The sequence below is a fragment of the Genypterus blacodes genome, unplaced genomic scaffold (assembly GCF_046128005.1).
Source record: "Genypterus blacodes isolate CSIRO-AG114 ecotype Tasmania unplaced genomic scaffold, CSIRO-AGI_Gbla_v1 ptg000037l_1, whole genome shotgun sequence".
NCBI lineage: Eukaryota > Metazoa > Chordata > Actinopteri > Ophidiiformes > Ophidiidae > Genypterus > Genypterus blacodes.
This window is the reverse complement of record NW_027466850.1, coordinates 979,592-983,950: the sequence shown is the minus strand read 5'-3', so window position 1 is coordinate 983,950 and position 4,359 is coordinate 979,592. Positions and strand designations below refer to the sequence as shown.

Here is a 4,359-nt window from a genome sequence, read left to right as displayed (position 1 = left end):
GATAACACTGAACGGTCACCAAAACAAGCGCGTGTTACTGTTCGTTTTAGACAGAAACACAGTAACAAGCAGATTCAAGTCGACCGCACTTATAAACTTGAATGCAAATCTATGGTTTGCAGTTGGAATTTACAAAAAGAGAAGTAAAACTATGGAAATATCAACCGCCCACGTGCAAAATGATATTAATTACTATTCACTGCACAATCTTCTCTCTTTGCACACACACATTCACACTTTACCACATAAAATCCCCGACTGACCACAAAGTCTAGCATGGCAGCAGAGTGTGAGGATGTTAACAGGCGAGTCAGAAGGGAATCATGGCTCCTGCTGCTGCTCCTGCCGCCGCTGCCGCTGCTGCTGTGTAATTAAACTGAGGGAGGATTTACGAGATAAATTGAAACACAAAACCCGGCGACACGCTCGCCCAAAGACCGTATCGCACACACACACACCCCCCCCCCCGGGGCAAAAACAGAACCCATGCATTTTTCATGTGTGGCTGCTTTCGACAGCGCATCATAGTTTGGGAGAAACGCCAGACTTTCACAACCGACCACAGTCTCCTGCACGTGAAGTCTTACATAATAAAGAAAAAACGACATGCAAACATCAGGGAGTTATATTTCACAAAGTTTTACGACCTCGTGCACTCGAGTCACACACACACCAGTGTTATTGCCTTACAGATAGTTGTTAAATACTGCAGCAGTTTGCCCAGAGCCGCCAATCATTCATAAACAAACGTGACACTAGAAATTGTGTTAAAAGTTATCAATCAGGTTTTTGAGGCCAGTTACAGGGAAATGATAACACGTGCTATTTTGGAATCGGAGATTTATTCCAGCACACACTCTCTACTCCTGCCTACACACCCACCCCCTGACAAACACGCACACACACACACACACACGGAAACAAACAGCCTCACGTGTCGCGCTGGGAGTGCACTGGGTTCACCTTGCCCTGAGAAAGGTGTGTATAAATATACTAAGGAGTGTGTTAAAGTGTCTTTAACTCGTCCATCCACCGCAGGCCAAGGGCACAAGCTGAAAACAGAAACGGCGACGAAACCAAAGATGGACACAAACACACGGAGATGAAAATGAGATAAGTAAGAGACGGGTTGAAGCGCACAGCGAGAGAGGGAGAGGAGGCCGGGGAGCGACGCTGCAGCTCAACCTGACTTCCTCCAGCACAGCTCAGTTGGAAGGAGTTTGACTTCTCTATGGTGAAACTTGAGAAATAGTAGAGCAAATAGGGAACAATGTGAAAATGGAGATGCTTGATCCTTGACACCTTTTGTAAAAAAATAAAATAAAATAGTGAGACTGAGTGTTAAAAGAGAGAAACTAAGAGAAAGCGAGGCGGCGGGAGATATTTAGTGTAGGAGTGCAAGGAACTGCAGAATATGAAATGTGTGAATGAAGTAATATGAGGAGTAGAGATCATTCTGTTTGTCAGTGTTTGGTTTCTGTGTTTGTATTGGATTCATTTGCATTCATATCTGTAAACAGTTTGTAAACAATAAATCCCTCCATACTAATTTCTGTCAACGAGGCAACATAAACATTTCTACAGCCCTCACCTGTGAAACATTCAGGGCTGAAAAGTTTGGGGTGAAGCTTCCCCTTCTTCACTGTCCTATCGTCTTCATTGTAGGCCTAAACGCTGCAGCGCCAGTGTGTGTGCTGTAGTACCTGTGGGGAGAGGTGAGATCACTACACTGCATTGACTCAGGCTGGTAAATGAGTGGAAAACATCTGTGACTCATAGTTAGAGGCAGATTTGATATTTTACTCCTCTCTCACTTGAACGACATTGTACCAAAAAACACAAAAACAATGGTGAACTTTGCTCTCTTTGGTCCATTTTAAAACTTAACACATCAACTCGGGAGGCAGTGGCTCAGTGGGTAGTGCTTCCGCTTGGGAACCGGAGGGTTGCCGGTTCGAGCCCCTGCCGAGGTGCCCCTGAGCAAGGCACCGAACCCTCAATTGCTCCCCCCTCTGCGAAGGGTGGTAATGTAATGTAATGTAAGTCGCTTTGGATAAAAGCGTCTGCCAAATGATTGTAATGTAATGTAACTCACCACGAGGCATTGTTTATGTGGACGGGCCAGGCAGAGGTTGGACTACATGTCTTCAGTCATGCGGGTTGTGATGATGGATCCTGGACCTGTAAACCCAAATAAGCATTGGTTCAAATACATGAGGCCATATTACACACACACACAATCTACTACAGATAATATGAAACCCACTCTAGATGTTTACATGAAAAATTCAATTAGACTACTTGGAGTAAATTCACACGGCGTGTGTGTAGAAGAGTATTTAGTGTGTGTGAAGTGTTTTCATTTGTTAGGAAGCACTGCACTGTTCATGTTGTGTGGAATGCAAGGAGTTATTCTGTACATGGCCTTGACGTGTTCGCTATGTTTTGTGTTGCACAACTTCACATTTCACAAAATGGCAAGCACACTGTGTAGTGGGCCGCACAATGTGTGTGAGAAAGAGTGCAAAGCAGGGTCATCGCATGATAGACATGTAAAGTTATGTAAGACCCCTAGACTGTGTGTGCATGTGCATGTCCATGTGCAAGTGTGTGTGTGTGAGAGAGGGGAGGGGCTTGAGTGTAGAACAAACAGACAATGGGTAAGATCCTCCCCCCCAGCCCACCCCCTCTATGCGATTCCTCAAGACGCATAGCAATGTAAACAAACATCATGCAGTGTTGACTTCCACGCCAGTTCCAGCACCTTTAAGTGTATCAAACATGTACAAGTTTATTGTTCCTTTTTTTTTTTTAAATTAGGTAATCTAGATTCAAAAGATTCTATAAGTAACTGAACCCCTTCAACAATACAGCTAACTATTCTAACATAACGTGTAGATTGAAATACACTTTAAACTTGACATGTGGCGCCTTCACATGATTTATTTATTAGATAACATCGCCCCCTGGTGATCATACAGAGTAACTGACTTTGGTTTGTCGTTATCATAATATCAGACTCATAGCAGAACTTAAGTTACATTACTGCAGCAGGATCGAGTGCGTCTTTCAAAAGCAACACAAACGTACTTTAAATCTACATCTGTTTGAGGCAGTTGGTACTTTACTTCATTGTCTGGAGGTTCTGGTCGGACTAGCTTCTTTACAAATAGAGATTTCGAAGCAAAACACATGACGTATAATGCTTTGTAAATAAATACATTGGAAAGTTACACCTGTGTCAACAACACCTTTTAAATCATGCTGCTTCTGCTGCTTCTTCTTCTTCTTCATTAGACTATAGTGGCTGTTGGCAAACCAGCTTAGCGACGCATTACCGCCACCAGCTGGAGAGTCCTTTATCTTTTCATAATGCAGAGATATACTCGGGTATCGGCGTACACTGGTTTCTTCCGGTAACTGTTTCTCAGTAGCAATGGAGCATACTTAGTTAAAAGTTCTAAAACATTAGAAAGTATATAAACATATAATGCATGAATTTATAACAAATATATTCAATGCCATTTTCATTTTCGTTTGACAATTTCGTCTTCACGGTTGGTCAAAGTTTCGGTCAACGTTTCTCTTCATAGTTCGTATGATCTGGAATTAAAAACGAAAAGATACTCCCTATTGCCGAAACCCGGGATCGAACCAGGGACCTTTAGATCTTCAGTCTAACGCTCTCCCAACTGAGCTATTTCGGCGGCGGTGATGAAGCAGGAGACACGTACGTTTATAAACAGCTCACGAAGCGGCACACCGAGGAGATATCATTATTAGGAAGTGGATAACACGAAGACAGAGAGCACAGCGCGAAGTTATCCAGTAAATAGTTACGCCGGGGGAAAATCTGTCAAACTTTGAGCATTCAGCCGAGTTCAGGCCACAGCTGCTACTCTACCGTGTGAACGCATGATGGCGCTGCTGCTGCTGAGATTGTGACTGCTGATAGTGAGCTAGCTAGCATGTTGGTTGATTGATAAACGCCTCCATGTTTTAAACGCATCTACCGCTAAGGTTTCACTTCATTTAGGTCTTTACCTCTCTTTACTATCACTCAACAACTCCTGTCTCTATCTTGTCACTGCGCCTCAACTGTCCAAAAGTAAAATACATACGAGTGAGATTAAAAAAGGCTGAGAGCAGGACCAGCAGATGGCAGAGTGAGTCCAGTTTGTACATTCTGACAAGAAAGATGGAGAAATCATTTATCTAAGTCTCTACTGATGGAAGGCTTTGTCATAAATCACAAAATGAGTCCACAGCGAGTGTGAGTGCTTTCTCCATGGCTGCTCGGAGGATGAGACCCAGAGGTGAAGTCAGTCTCTGCTTACAGACTGTGAGGCTCTACTGCTG

At 43.5% G+C, this 4,359-nt stretch overlaps 1 non-coding gene across 1 annotated transcript; it reads right to left on the bottom strand.

Annotated features, from left to right (window-relative positions):
- Positions 1-3,634: 3,634 nt before the first annotated feature.
- trnaf-gaa (transfer RNA phenylalanine (anticodon GAA)) lies at positions 3,635-3,707 on the bottom strand. The gene has a single exon. It is a non-coding gene; the product is annotated as a tRNA-Phe (tRNA).
- Positions 3,708-4,359: the final 652 nt, after the last annotated feature.